Source organism: Anabrus simplex, chromosome 1, assembly GCF_040414725.1.
Source record: "Anabrus simplex isolate iqAnaSimp1 chromosome 1, ASM4041472v1, whole genome shotgun sequence".
In the NCBI taxonomy this organism is placed as follows: domain Eukaryota; kingdom Metazoa; phylum Arthropoda; class Insecta; order Orthoptera; family Tettigoniidae; genus Anabrus; species Anabrus simplex.
The window spans coordinates 348,581,488-348,598,473 of NC_090265.1; positions in this window are offsets into that span (position 1 = coordinate 348,581,488).

Here is a 16,986-nt window from a genome sequence, read left to right on the forward strand (position 1 = left end):
GCTGCAGAGCCGCTAGACGTCGTGGCGTGGAATCAAAGAGCGCCTGAATATGCTGCTGGGGAATACTCTGCCACGCCGTTTGTAGGCTCGTCCATAAGTCATCAACAGTGGCTGCAGCAGGACCTGAACGAACAAGGTGTCGACCAACCATATCCCAGACATGTTCAATGGGTGACATATCCGGCGAACGGGCAGGCCAAGGAAGCAGTGGTATCCGTCGTTCTTCGAAGAAGGCTTGCACATTCCTCGCCACATGCGGCCGGGCATTGTTTTGCTAGAATATGGCGTCTGGAACGGCCTGCAGGAGCGGTAGTGCTTTGGGCTGTAAAACCTCTCTGATGTAGCAGTAGCTGTTCAGATTGCCATCACGACGTAGGAGGCGAGATCGCATGTTATAAGCAATTGCGCCCCAAACTATCACACTTGGTGTTTGTCCGCTATGCCGCTCAAGAATACAGTCTGCCCGATAGCGTTCACCACGGCGGCGTCTAACGCGTATGCGGCCATCACTGCAGGACAAGTTGAAGCGGGACTCGTCCGAAAACACTACAATTTGCCGCTCAGCACGCCAATGTCGGTGTTCACGTGCCCATTGCAGTCTACAGCGTTGGTGGTTGCTGGTCAATGGAAGCCGGCTCATTGGCATGCGTGCCATCAGTCCAGCCCTCAGAAGACGGCGTCGAACCGTCGATGCAGACATCCCCACACCCGTTGCAGTGCTACAAGGTCGAGCCAACACCGTGGACGAAGTTGTTCTGTCCGTAACGGCCAAGCGGACAAGATTTCAGTCATCTCGCTCTGTGGTCACATTGTGTCGTCCAGTACCCTGTCGACGCTATGTATGACCCTCTTTTCTCCACTGGTTCCACATACGCCTCACTGTTGAAGCAGCGTTCCCTGAACGAGCCGCAATGTCACGGAATGACAGATCCACCTCCCGGAGCCCTATCATTCTGCCCCGTTCAAACGCACTCACATGCTGATATTCCCTCCTGTGATGTTGGCGAGGCATATTGGCACTTAGGTACACGTTTACACTTCGTATGACGGCTCCGCACTGACTGAGCGCTGCGTAACACTGCCCTGGCCGGTCACACACAGAAGGGCACAGCTGAGCCTACGTGCACGCCATCTCTCTGTAATTTAAAACACTCATTATGGTCCCACTGTTCTACACGTCCTCTGATTTTGGCATGTTTCAGACCACTGCTTCTGAGTGTTTCACTTTCCACAAACAGCAGTGTATGTAATGGATGACAGCAATGAGAAAACTTTAATAAAATTTGTTCATATACCAGTAATGAATAAGTAAATAATAAATAAAATCATGTAACTAACTTATAGTATAACCATACAAACTGTATAAACGGACGTCTGTCTGTTAGGTCATCAGCCCAGAGGCTGGTTGGATCCTCAAATAGCACCACCAAAGGTTATGCGGTTATAAGGAAACCCCAAAAACCAATGGCAGCACCAAAATGAGGCGCACTAGGCAAGATGAGGAGTGAGGTAGTTTGCCATTGCTTTCCTCACTGGGTCAGAAAGTACTATTGCAGCATGACTGACCCTATGAGTAGCACCTTCCATAACACTCAGATGCACTAGTCATGCTCTGAATGTCATTACTCAGCACTACCCATACCCCAGCAACTTCCATATTGTCACAGCCATGGATGTTGACTGGGACTTCGGTGGAAGCTACACTTTACTCTGGCCTGTGCCAAGAGATGGATGCAAAAGTACTGCATCCATCAAGAAATGACAGCAGGCAGAAACGGACGTATTTAAGAAGAAAAGTCTTAAGGTAAGATCCTGCCGTCCAATTATTATTATTATTATTATTATTATTATTATTATTATTATTATTATTATTATTATTATTATTGTTGTTGTTGTTGTTGTTGTTGGTTAAGATCCTGCCATCCAGTAATAATATCACTTTCCCGTTCTGTGAGGTGAATGGAAGGTTAACTAGAAGAATAATGAGCTCGGACATGCACAGTAAGAGAAGTAGAGGGAGACCAAGACGACGATGGTGAGATTTAAAGACAAGAGGCATAGAACTAAACTGGCCACAGAGTTAGTTACAAACAGAGGATTCTGGAGGCGTTCAGTTACTGTAATTCACAGAGGCTTGCAGACTGAACGCTGAAAGGCATAACAGTCTATAATGGAGATGTATGTGGTGGTGTTGTTCGGCTACTTGGCTGAATATTTAGCTTCCTGGCCTTCGGTTAGGGGACTCCGCGTTCGATTCCCGGTCGGGTCGAGGATTTTAACTGTGTATGTTTAATTCCTCCGGCTCGGCGACTGGGTGTTTATGTTCGTCTTTGCACGTTTCTGTTCGTCTGCATACCACACACTATACAACCAATCACGGCAGTAACACGCAATAGTTAACTCATTCCTCCACATAGTGTTGGCGTCAGGAAGGGGATCCAGTCGTGAAACTGGGCGGTTGCGCACCAATTTCCGACCCCACCAAATTGGGAAGAAGGCCAGTAGTAATAGGCATTGTTGTAGTGATGCTTGTTGTTTAAAGAGGCCGAACATCTAGGTCATTCGTCCCATTATATAGTAGTAATTGTTCAACTCTCGGTTAACTATCATAACGAGCATTATTTAGATATGGGAAACAATTCAGCGTCAGAATGAATTTCTTCTCAGGAGTAGCGTAAAAGATTGTGAAGAGCTATGAGCCTAGTACGTGAAGTTTGCCTAACAAGATTAACAAGAGCTCTTGATGATAAAAGTTTTATTGAGTGTTGTTCGCGGAACTGCTTCTCTCTTAAGAGTGGGACCGAGACAAAATATGGGGAAACAAGTGTTAAGAAGTTAGACACTTGTGACCTATTTGAGCTAGTGACCCATATTCAGTAATATGGCTCGTGTGATCAGCCCCATCTAACCTCTTCGGTCCTCAAAAGAAAACTAGGGCGTTTTAACTACAGGGTGACTCAAAATTCCGTTAACATATGACGAGGCAATACTTCACGAAATATTGGAGGTAGAGAGGTAATAAGTAACACACATGATTAGCATACATACCAAAATAAAGTCAAGTAGAGAATAATTAACATAAATTTAAATATTGTAAACAAGTGGTCCGCATATTTAATACAATTTTTAATTTATTATATTAGTAAATGTTTCGTCCCCTAAGGGACATCAGTTATTATAAGTTAACATTAACATACAGAATACCAAATAGATATTATTAAAATTGGCAAGACACATTAAAAAACACTGATGTATGGTACTACATTTAAAATACAATCTTAGCAAATTTTGTTAAAATTATAAATCATATAATCGATAAAAACAGTTGAATTGTCCATTAAACTCTTGATAATGTTCTTGAGAATAACAGTTGTGCTTTATAAATTCTTAAATGATCACTGTTGTGAATAGCACTCTTGATTTAAAGTGTTTCTTGCTGAAAGATTGTTAGGTCTCTAATATGCATTTCTTAAATGGTATTTACATTGAATGCTTCAGAATTTAAAGTCAACTCGGGGCCGTAGTGGTAAAACTCTTTGTAGTAATTAATGTTATTTTGTTCCTTGTTATTGGCCCCGATGTGCAGAGTAGGACTCACTTCTACTGAGGTAAGTGTGTTATTCACAACAGTGATCATTTAAGAATTTATAAAGCAACAACTGTTATTCCCAAAATTATTATCAAGAATTTAATGGAAAATTCAACTGTTTTTATCGATCATATGATTTATAATTTTAACAAAATTTGCTTATTTTAAATGTCGTACCATGCATCAATTTTTTTATGTGTCTTGCCAATTTTAATAATATCTATTTGGTATTCTGATGTATTCATGTTAACTTATAATAGCTGATGATGTCCCTTAGGGGACGAAACATGTATTAATATAATAAATTATAAATTGTACTGAATAGGCGGACCACTGTTTACAGTATTTAAGTTTATCTTAAATATTCTCTATTTGATATATAGTCAATAGGTACGAGATTATTATTATTATTATTATTATTATTATTATTATTATTATTATTATTATTATTATTATTATTAGAAATGAAGCTGTTAAAGCTTGTTACATGTAAACCAGAATAAAATACACACAATGACCAACAGAGGGCGCTTCATACGATACACAAGCAATAATTAGCATAACAATCAAGGTTTAGCAAAGACGATATTCTTTATAACACATGCTCAACATGTCGACCGCCGTTCATCATCAATACCTGTAGTCGAGGGACAATGTTTTGAACAGCACTGTACAACATATCCGTAGGTATGGAGAGAAATTGCCGTCGAATGTGTCTTTTAGCATCCCTCATGAGGTCGGACGATCGCGATGGTTTGCGACTTCATGTAAACCGACAATAAACAACCACACGGATTGAGGTCAGGGGACCGTGGAGGCCAAGCATGACATGCCGCGATTGCAGGCGCATCTGACGCCCTCTCTCACGACAGCTCCTTTTATTCCGTGCACCTGTTTCATCACTGACGTGTTGCTGTCCAGCGCCATCTGCTGGCCTGTTTGTGCACTCGTTCCTGGTGTCAATGAAATCTCATGTCATCTAAATCATGTGTGTCAATTATTACCTCCAATATTCCTTGAAGTATTGCCTCGTCTAATGTTAATGAACTTTTGGGTCACCCTGTATTTTAATGGTAGAAATATACTGAATCGATGATATGGTACATACTAACTTTAAAAAGATGAAAGTTCGTAATTTTGTTTATATATGGTGGGTAATCTCGGGAATCACTCGACTGTATGTCTGTCCCTTAGTCCCGCTTTCTGATATTGGGTCGGAAATGTGGTGAGATGAAATTATATGGCGTGCTTTTTACGGCTGGACGGCTTTCCTACTACCAACCTCGATTGAGAAGCTAAGGAAGATTAAATGAATTATGGTAAACAAAACTGGGTAAGAAGGTGGAAAGAATCGGCTTTGGCCTATGATTAGGAACTATCCCGGCGTTTGTCTGGAGATGAAAAACGGAAACCATTCTCAGGACAGCCGACGGAGGTGTTCGAATCCACTCCTCTCCCGAATGTGAACTTGACACCATAACCGTAGCGGGTTAACACGCTCGAGAAATTTCTTCTGGGACTTTTTTATCTCCAGCGGGAGGATATAGAGCGTCCGTGAGATATGCATTTTGTCATGTCATGGAATTAGATACTGCCCTCAGTGAAACAACCAGAGTAGTAACTGGATGCCCATGACCAACTCCCATAAGCAAACTCTATCCAGTGTTGGCATAGTATGGCTGCCGATGGAAGAAAGAAACAAAACAAAAACAGCACACCAACCTGCTCCTCTGACACGTCGGTCTGAAGAACAACTCCAGTATAGTGCAAGCCTTACAAGGTGGAAGGAGGATCTACATTAGCAACCGACTGAGATAAAGGAAGAACTACCATCTGGTCGTGACTTACCGTATACCACTTGTAAGTCAACCCTTATAGTTGGTGTACGCAGATATAAGGATAACTTAATGAAGCGTGGATTCCTTCGTGCACCGGGAGATATCCTTTGTGAGTGTGGAGATACTCAGTATCAGAAATAGCTGCTAGTCTGCCCAAACATGAGTCAATCGTGTTTCCAAGATGATCTATGCACTTCCAATACTAGAAATGTCATCTCTGGTGAGTTCTGGAAGAATCGTGCTTAATCTGGACAAGGAAAGAAATGAATGAGCTCATCATGAGAACAGATAGTGTTATAAACGTAGAGCAAGTCGGAAACTATGTGTCTCCAAGAGGCTTAACACGCTGCCTGAACAGTCAATCCAATTAAAGAATACAGTAGAGCCCACGAAGAGTACTCAGCATTCAAACAAACGCTCATTGTTCGCTGCCGTTCGGCTCAGGAGACGAGGACAGACTTGCGTGCTGAGGGAGATGAAAAGCGGGGAGAGATAACCAACTACCACGAGATCTGGACTTGCTCACATTTCTCTCAGCTGTCTTCTCCGCAGACTACCACCAGCAATGAGCACACTGACAAGTTTCACATAATGTCCGCATGGAGCGCTGAAGCATTGTCGTTATCTTATGGGAACCACGGAAAACCATCTTCTGGTTTGCAGCTCACAGCTGCGCGCCCCTAAACGGACGGCCAACTCGCTCGGTAGTCTAGGCAGGTATTTTTAGTAAATGGAGATATTTATCTCCCCTAGTGCACTCTATCTGCATTGACTACAAAAGGTGCTTGCAGTGATATCTCAACAGTGTATGAACCATCGTCTAGGACAGGGCCTCTCAGAGTGCATGCACTGTGCACGGTGCCAAAGACGGCTTCGCTTGCTTGACCAGAGTGCAATTTGGAGCAATAGTGCTGTCTCTCTCTTTCCCCATGCCTGTCTCGCTCGCTCCGCCTGTCTCCCTCTTCCTCAATTGCTCCGTAGCGCTCCAAATCCGAACCGAGTTGAGTTGAGCTTAACCGAGTAGCCCAGAGACGAAGCGTTGGTCCAGCCGAGCCGAATGGGACCGATGCACTGTGCACAGGAACTCTGCCCCTCAATTTGCACGCGTGAGATTTTGGGCGTTTGAGAGGCCCTGGTCTAGGAAATATATGGCATTCTAACTGCTACAGTGATTTTTATTTTTATTTTTTTATTTTTTATTTTTGCTAGGGGCTTTACGTCGGATTTTTATTTTCGTTATTTTTCAAGAGTGAGAAGCTTCAATACTCTCAATTTTGATTCAGGGGAATTTGAATTTATGAAAGTTATAAAATAGGTAGTTAGTAAAATTAAAGACAAGAAATATTCCGAGACGAGGTTTACACAGTGAGGCTATTCTTCCGGACACGAGTCTGGTTAATCTGTGTCGGGATGTGTTCATATCATCCGACTACGAGCATGAGTGTCTTATTAGACAAGGGAAAACAACAAGCTTGTAGTTTTACGTGACCATTGATATCGTGATCATAGCGAGGAGTATACAAGAGCTACGACAGCTTCAACGTGCGGTACGGCACTTAAGATTTCAATGACCACATTGGTCTGTAACTCTACAAACTAAGTTACCAGTCGGTCTTGAAATGCTGCTCTGAGTACGCACAAAGATATTTCATTTTCACATTAAAGGATATATTGTGGAGTATTATGTAACATTTTAAAGAAGTAATACAAACCAAGTACTTCCATTACGAATTAATTAGCCGATTTTCACACACACTGGTTGACGCAAGTGCGATAACAGGTATAACTTGAAAACAATATTCTCTCACCCATGGGTAACTAACACAAATATCGAGCTCGAATCATTGTTATTGTTATTATTATTATTATTATTATTATTATTATTATTATTATTTTACGATCGTGATTATTATTGTTACTTTACTATTATGGTTCTTATTATTATTATTGCTTGTATGTATAGCTGTGAAGCGTTACATCCAATTATTATTATTATTATTATTATTATTATTATTATTATTATTATTATTATTATTATTATTTTACGATCGTGATTATTATTGTTATTTTACTATTATGGTTCTTATTATTATTATTGCTTGTATGTATATCTGTGAAGCGTTACATCCAATTATTATTATTATTATTATTATTATTATTATTATTATTATTATTATTATTATTATTATTATTATTATTATTATTTACATAGTAGAATGATCGTATTGTGTGTGAGGTTATGTCATGAACATAAACATTTATATCAGTTCCGTTAATGTAAACACCTGTAAATTAATATTATAATTTGTTCTTACCTGTATATATAAATTGTAATCCGTAATTGTGAGACACGCTGTAACTTCCAGAATAGTAATAAGGCACTAGAACGTTTGAGAATATTCTATACATTATAATCTATGTATTGGACACTCTGGAATATTCAAGAAGGTAGGTTTTTTTCTTTGTAACGTATCTTTCTGGAAGCCAGGCACATATATATAGAGACGATCTTGACAATGAAATGAGTAGCTGAAGTCAGTCATTGGCAGTTGTTGGAAGAGAGTTGTTGGTTTGACATGCCGTAAACGCAGTCCCCATATTGAAGTGATATGCTTGTACACAGTCAACTGTTTTATTTGTGTTCCAAGGTTGTAACCTCTATGTGTTGCATTGGCAGTTGTTTTTTATAATGACGGCTTTGTTGATATCCTCGAAGTGACGTGTCTGTTGTGATACTCTCATTAAGGTTATGTGTGTGTGTTAATTTGTGTATATATGTGAATAAAATTAATTGTACCAATTGGCAGCATCTTGTGTGTGTCTGTGGGGATATATTACGGTATTTTTTCATTTTTGTTACTTCTGATATTCCATAAGAAAATATTCGCGGTGACCTTGAACTGTCTAGAAATAGTGAAATTTATTTTCAAGTAATAAATCCATCGGTCTTGATCGAATGTATTTAAAACCTATGAGCATGTACCTTAATGTCACTGTAGTGGTTACGAAGCACGAGACGGACATGCCATCGTCATGTCTGACAGCCGATCCGACTGTAGTATACATTCTATGCCCACCCTGCGATCTAGGGGCAGTGAGCCTGCCCCTTACCAGGAGGCCCCGGCTTCGATTCACGGCCTGATCACGGATTTTTACACCATTCACAAAATTAATAATCGTTCCGGATCACTACTTGAAGTGGCACTGCATCGAACAAATACCTACAGCCATTCATTCCTAGTCACCGCTTCGAAGTTATGGAGTACGATCCCGGAAGATATTAAAAAGTCTTGCTCGTCTAGGGTCGTTTAAAACGGCCTACCGCAAATTCCTCCAGGATGCATACAGTTGACTCAAATGAATGTATGCGTGAATGACGTGTGAATGAAACCAAAAATTACGTATTAGATTTAAGTGAAATGAAATGGCTTTTACTGCCGGGAGTGTCCGAGGACATGTTCGGCTCGCCAGGTGCAGGTCTTTTGATTTGACACCCGTAGTCGACCTGCGCGTTGTAATGAGGATCAAATGATGATGAAGACAGCACATACGTCCTGCCCCCGTGCTAGAGAAATTAACCAATGATGGGTAAAATTCCCGACCCTGCCGGGAATCGAACCCGGGACCCCTGTGACCAAAGGCCAGCACGCTAACCATTTAGCCATGGAGCCGGACTAGATTTAAGTATCTTAGGCTATCCCATTTACGTTTTTACTCTTCTCATTTAATACTATGCACTGTTCCTAAAAATAGATGACACAGTAACATAGTTTTTAGTGAACTCATACTAAGTAATATTCAGTCAATTCCTGTTTTGCCTCAAATTAGAATGTTTTCCTTTAAACAGGTAAATAGATATATTATTTAGGTGTTAATCTGATATCTTTCTGTTATTATCCACTCTCTATTTATCCCATATATTTTCATCAATGGTAATCTTAATTAGTTGGATTATTGTTACTCCTTATTTGATTTACTCGTCTTAGCTCATAAACTGTATTTGATTACCATGATATTTTAAATTGATGCTGTAGAAGTCTAAAAATTGCATGTGATCAAGTGTAAGAGAGGGTCAAGAGCCCTAACTTCGGCACTTTATAAAGACAAAAATAAATAAATAAATAAATAAATAAATAAATAAATAAATAAATAAATAAATAAATAAATAAATAAATAAATAAATAAATAAAAACCGGAAGTCGAATTCTTCCATGAGACTACCACCTAATAAATTATGGTTTCAAAGCTATATTTCGATATTTTCTCCAGTTCACGTCGGTGAAAGAGTTAGTTTAATTGTCCTGTGATTATTGTACGGCATTCTTCGTACACCTGCGTAATGTTTCATATTTAATGTTCTCTCAACTGCAACATACTGTAATAGATGACAGAATTTATCATACCGAGCGAATTGACTACACGGATTGAATCGCATAGCTGTGAGCTTGCGTTCGGGAAATGGTGGGTTCGAATCATACCATCGGCAGCTCTGAAGATGGTTTTCCATGGTTTCCGATTTTCACACTAGGCAAAGTCGGAGCTGTACCTTAATCAAGGTTATAGCCGCTTTCTTCCCAGTCCTGGCCCTGTCCTAGTCTTAAGAGCTATTTGTATCGCTGCGACGTTAAACCCATAGCAAAAAACAAAGATAACTTAGCCCTTTGTCTTCAATGTGCCGCAAACCAACCACATGGAGTTGCCATATCTTAACACCCTCAAATATCGCTGACTTGAATCGGGATCGAACCCGCAGTATTTGGAGAAGAACAGTAACAAATAACCGATTATTACATTGAGATTGTAAATGCAAGTAATCTTTAAAAAAATATTCTTTCTCACTCAGCTTTCTAGTTATCTGAATACGACTGATGGGCACTTACAACGTTCTTGTTTTTCTTGTTTCCTTTCTTTCTTTTCTTTCATGTACAGTAAATCCAAGAATAATATATACGGCAGTTTTTGCAAACTCCCTTTCTTACCTACATTAAATCTGAAACTCGTACAACCAATTCTCATTTTTAGACCATAATCCATTATTCTATCGTTTGTCTGAACCCAGCTTACTCATGCACGTAACAAAGGCCTCGTTAGGCAATGGTTCAAATATACAGCGTAAATATGTTCCTGTGCTAATTTCTTCCACGTTCATTGCAACAAATCCTTATAAAGAACATACGAATTCTGAACTATGATACATCAATCTGATCCACACAAAGCTAAAAACAATCAGATACAGGAAATGTAATTCTCTAAAGATAAGTCCGTAAACATAACACTAACATTTCGTTACCATGAGAGCGCCTCTACGTAACGAGAATGTGATAGCACATGAGGCCGAGCATTCTCACGGGATAATTTCTCAACAAACGGCATCAGATCTAGCGAATAACTTTATAGTAGTTTGAAATATCCATGCTGCTCATCAGATCCGCATCTGCAGAGAACGCGAAAATAATTTTCCATCAGTCAACAGTCATATATTTCCCACGAATATGTGTCATATCTTTCCCTCATCACTGGCGTGCATATATATCCCATTCTTCTTCGTCTTCTTCTTGTTGCTGCTATTTTTCCAATTACTTATGACCGAAACTAGAGTATGTAGGTTATGGATTTGACCGGACGCCCTTACCGACCCCAACCCTACGTGGAGAGATGTCGTTCTGGTAGTGGTAGAGGTTGGTAGTGTGATGTGTTGTATGTAAATGGAGATGTGTATTAAGACAAACACAAACACCCAGTCCCCAAGCCAAAGAAGTTAACTAGACGCCGCTAAAATCTCATGCTCGACAAGCAATCGAACGTAGCACCTATCAACCGAAGCCCTCTTTCTGTGATGGGAAAATTACAAGAATGAAGAAAGTGAGCTCAGTTACAGTTACCTGAAAAATATTTTACTGAATTAAACATTTTCAACAAGTAATCAGGAAAATAACAATTACAGTATATCACAAAACGCCAGTCTTAACGAAATTGCTGACATTTTTTCCTTCACATGACTTGTGTATCGATGCCAAAATATCGTACTGATTGCCGTATTTCAGCATCCGATACACCTGGCGTGAAGCCTTACGAGTACTGGGACTCCAACGTTGCCAAATTCTCGATAATATGTATATCGATTACTAGAATGTAATGATTACAATGTTATTTCAAGTAGATTAAGAGTAGAGTTGGTTAAAATATCACTTAAAATAAAACTATATTACCTAGCTAGCTGAAGAAACCCGCTTCGATGTTTATTTTACATCTTTGCAGTTTTTCTATATAAAACAGAAGACGTTCATTAAAAGACCACCCTCTTTTTATTTGTTCTCTTATTTTTATCGTATTTTCTGGGTACATAAATATCTTACATACTAAGTCATTTCATAAAAATAAACGTATACAATGTATTTGTTATCTTGTTGTCTGGCGCATGGTCAAACACATTTTCTGCTTGTCTGACACGGGAGAAATCAACGTAGAGCTGACCATGTGTGAAACAACAATCCTTCAAATTAACTCCGCAATAATGACACTGTTTACCCTGAACCTTACTGATAGTCATACTATAAGCTAATATCACTGGAATTGTAATCGTTTGAAACAAAATGACAAATCATTTGAGATCAATGGAATTCTTCGTATGAAAACCGATTTTCATTTTTCTTTGCCGGCTAGGATTTCTGCCTGAATGATATTGTTAAGGAACTGTTTCAGTAAGTACACCATCTGCTTTAGATTCAAGAATTACAGAAAATACTCACAGATGTACTCAAGCAGCAAACTGTTATGATTCTGAGATCGCCATACTCTTGCCAGATAAATCTGCCCTAAATGCAGATCAGTATTCATTCATTCGTTCATTCATTCATTCGTTCAGATAACGCCAAGCCTTCTAGAGTACCGTACATTCTCACTTCGATCCTTCCAGTATAATTTCACTCATATTAATACATTAAATGACGAAGTCAGCCAATTTCAAGCCCCACCTCATCTCCCACACCACTACCACACATAAACACCAGTGGTCTGCGATGGGTAGTTGTGGCTCCAAGATGAAATATACGAACACACACGTCTGTTTTTATATGTAGTCGGCCACTTTCAACCCCCATATCTCCACAGCTAGCGACACACTATCACTATAGAGTGCGACGGGAGACTCAATCCTACTACAACACACAATCATGAGTGGTCAGCTATGGGTAGTTGTGGCTGAAAGGTGAAATATACGGACACACGCGTCTATTTGTATATATAGTCGGCCATTGTCAACCTCCACATCTCCCAGAGCACCACAGCCACGTACACACAACAATTATTGTACACGATGGGGGGACTCAAGTCTACTACCACACAAAATCACCAGTGGTCTGAGGTGGGTATTTGTGGCTCCAAGGTGAAATATATGGACACACGAGTCAATTTTTACATATAGTCGGCCAATTTCAACCCCAACATCTCCCATACCACCACAGCTACAGACACGCAACTACCATAGTGCAATATGGGAGATTCAAGGGTACTACCACACACAAACACCAGTGGTCTGCGGCGGGTAGTTTTGGGTGCATGGTAATAATTTCGTGTGACTATTTCTAGCCGAGTGCAGCCCTTGTAAGGCAGACCCTCCAATGAGGGTGGGAGGCAATTGCCATGTGTAGGGAACTGTGTGTCATTGTGGTGGAGGATAGTGTTATGTGTGGTGTGTGAGTTGCAGGGATGTTGGGGACAGCAAAAACACCCTGCCCCCAAGCCACTGGAATTAACCAATGAAGGTTAAAATCCCCGACCCGGCTGGGAATCGAACCCGGAACCCTCTGCACCGAAGGCCAGTACGCTGGCCATTCAGCCAACGAGTCGGACTGGGTGCATGGTGAAATATACGGACACACACGTCTATATTTATATATAGATTAGCTGAAGAAACCCCGCTTCTATGGGTTATTTGTACATCCGGTAGTTTTCTCTATACAGGTTGGTCAGAAACAACTTAAACCGGATATATGAGCATTAGAGGGTTGGTCATACTGTTAAAAGATTTGGAAAAAAATAATTTGATATTTCCCGCCGTTGTCGTTGTATAAGCTGCTGAAACTAGCCTATCAGATTGCTTCGCGGTCGGATTCAAACGGGCTTTGTGAGGCGGTGTTATTAAATCTGCACGTGGGCTAGACCGTAGTTTCCGACCAACTTTTATAATACAGAAAACATGCGTAAAAAGACTGCGCTGTTTCTGTTTCTCTTATTTTAATAATGTTTTCGGGGTACATAAGTATCTTACACATCAATTAATTTCATAAAAATACATTCCTATACACAACATTTGATGTCTTGTTGTCTGGGGCATGCACGAACAGATTTTCTGCTTATCCAACACGTGAGAAAGTCATGCGAGAAACAGGATCTGAGCCTCATTGATAGTCATACTATAAAGATTCTTCTTCTTCTTCTTCTTTTCTTCATGGGGTCTCTTAGTTCCTAATTAGCGTCGACCTCCATGCTTTTCCTCCATTCCCACCTAGATATACCTGTTCCCTTCACAAAGCTGCAGGTTGTTCTTATTGGGGTCTTCTTGGATTTTTTTCTCTCTCTCTTCACCTGATAGTCCTACAGTGGAAAGTCTGATTCTACTCAGCGACTCACATTCGAAAAGTATGTTTTCAGCTGATTCCTCTGCTTCATTGCATTTTCTACATACACTGACTGACAGTGACAATGTAACACCAAGGAGGAGTGGTTCGAAAGGGATGAAAGTTGGGGAAAAAACAGAGTCGGCACGGAAGAATAATTGATGTTTATTTCAAACCGATATGCAGGTTACACAATGCGCACGGCATCGACTCAGTAGGATGTAGGACCACCGCAAGCGGCGATGCACGCAGAAACACGTCGAGGTACAGAGTCAATAAGAATGCGGATGGTGTCCTGAGGGATGGTTCTCCATTCTCTGTCAACCATTTGCCACAGTTGGTCGTCCGTACGAGGCTGGGGCAGAGTTTGCAAACGGCGTCCAATGAGATCCCACACGTGTTCGATTGGTGAGAGATCCGGAGAGCACGCTGGCCACGGAAGCATCTGTACACCTCGTAGAGCCTGTTGGGAGATGCGAGCAGTGTGTGGGCGGGCATTATCCTGCTGAAACAGAGCATTGGGCAGCCCCTGAAGGTACGGGAGTGCCACCGGCCGCAGCACATGCTGCACGTAGCGGTGGGCATTTAACGTGCCTTGAATACGCACTAGAGGTGACGTGGAATCATACGCAATAGCGCCCCAAACCATGATGCTGCGTTGTCTAGCGGTAGGGCGCTCCACAGTTACTGCCGGATTTGACCTTTCTCCACGCCGACGCCACACTCGTCTGCGGTGACTATCACTGACAGAACAGAAGCGTGACTCATCGGAGAACACGACGTTCCGCCATTCCCTCATCCAAGTCGCTCTAGCCCGGCACCATGCCAGTCGTGCACGTCTATGCTGTGGAGTCAATGGTAGTCTTCTGAGCGGACGCCGGGTTTTTTGGAGTGCAGGCCTCCTTCAACCAATAGACGGGAAATTGTTCTGGTCGATATTGGAACAGCCAGGGTGTCTTGCACATGCTGAAGAATGGCGGTTGACGTGGCGTGCGGGGCTGCCACCGCTTGGCGGCGGACGCGCCGATCCTCGCGTGCTGACGTCACTCGGGCTGCGCCTGGACCCCTCGCACGTGCCACATGTCCCTGCGCCAACCATCTTCGCCACAGGCGCTGCACCGTGGACACATCCCTATGGGTATCGGCTGCGATTTGACGAAGCGACCAACCTGCCCTTCTCAGCCCGATCACCATACCCCTCGTAAAGTCGTCTGTCTGCTGGAAATGCCTCCGTTGACGGCGGCCTGGCATTCTTAGCTATACACGTGTCCTGTGGCACACGACAACACGTTCTACAATGACTGTCGGCTGAGAAATCACGGTACGAAGTGGGCCATTCGCCAACGCCGTGTCCCATTTATCGTTCGCTACGTGCGCAGCACAGCGGCGCATTTCACATCATGAGCATACCTCAGTGACGTCAGTCTACCCTGCAATTGGCATAAAGTTCTGACCACTCCTTCTTGGTGTTGCATTTGCTCTGTCAGTCAGTGTATATTATCTCTTATTACTCCAATTCCATGCAGGTGCTTTTTTTTTCAGATGACAGTGTCCTGTCAACAGTCCTACTACCCATCTTATATTTTTTGTGCTGAGTTTCAACTTCTTTAATATGCTACTTGTTTGGTCCTTTTATCAGTTCCTCTGTAAGCCTGCATCCTGGAGTATTTTTCCAGTTTCTTTTGTACCCATTTTCCTATGTAGTGTCGGGCTTGTCCGTAGGAAATCCCGCATACAGGTTCTCGGCCTATAAAATGTGTTTCTGCCCCTTTCCTGACCAGTTTATCTGCCTTTTCATTTCCTTCTATACCTGCATGCCCTGGTACCCATATTATTTTGACAATGTTGTAGTTTGAGAGCTTCAAGAGAAGTGAATAGTAATACCAGACAATTCTGGATATTATACGAACTGCCTCTAGTGCCTTAATGGCCGCTTGGCTGTCCGGAAAAATGAAAATGTTCTTATTCCTATAGTTCATTTTCCTCCTGTGCCATCCACAGTCTTTGAGCCATCAGTCCTCCACACTATATCTTCCGTTTCAGTATTCCATTTGTTGATATCCCAGTCTTCTTTTTTATTATTTGGGTCTCAAACGGTTTTTCAAAGTTGTATTTTGGTATCATATGATCAGAAGGCATGTGTAGAACTTCCTCTGTTATTATTCTGTTAATTTTACAGTGTCCTAGATTCGGTCTTTGTGCATTCCAGTAATCTGATTGTGCCAATCTATATGAACTCATTCTAGCCTGTCCTTTTATGAAATTTCATAGTGATGGGAGTTCTAGTAAAGTATTCAAGGCTTCTGTCGGCGTAGTTTATTATAAAGCTAATCTCACTGGAAATCGTAAGCGTTTGAAACAAGATGGCAAATTATTTGAGGTCAATGGAAGGTATGAAAACCAATTGTCCTTTCTTTGCCGGTTAGGATTACTGCCTCAATGATATTGTTAAGGAGCTGTTTCAGTAAGTACCTGCTTTATATTCAATAATTACAGAAAATACTCACAGGTGTACTCAAGCAGCAAACTGTTATGGACCTGAGATCACCATACTCCTGTCAGATGAATCATAGATTGGTATATAAAACCAAGGAGTACACATCACAGCCTTCTAGAGTACATTCTCACTCCGATGCTTCCATTACCCTCTCTCATTTTAATACATTCATTGAAGAAGTCGGCCTATTTATATCACCATATCTCTCACACCACCACAGCTACTGACACTCAGCCACTATAGTGCACGATGGGAGACTTGATGCTACTATCACACACAAACACCACTGATCTGCGGTGAGTAATTGTGGCTGAAAGGTGACATACAGGAACACACGCGTCTATTTTTATATGTAGTTGGCCATTTTCAACCCCCATATCTACCACGACACCACACCTACCGACACGCACCCACCATAGTGCACGATGGGGAAACTCGAGGCTA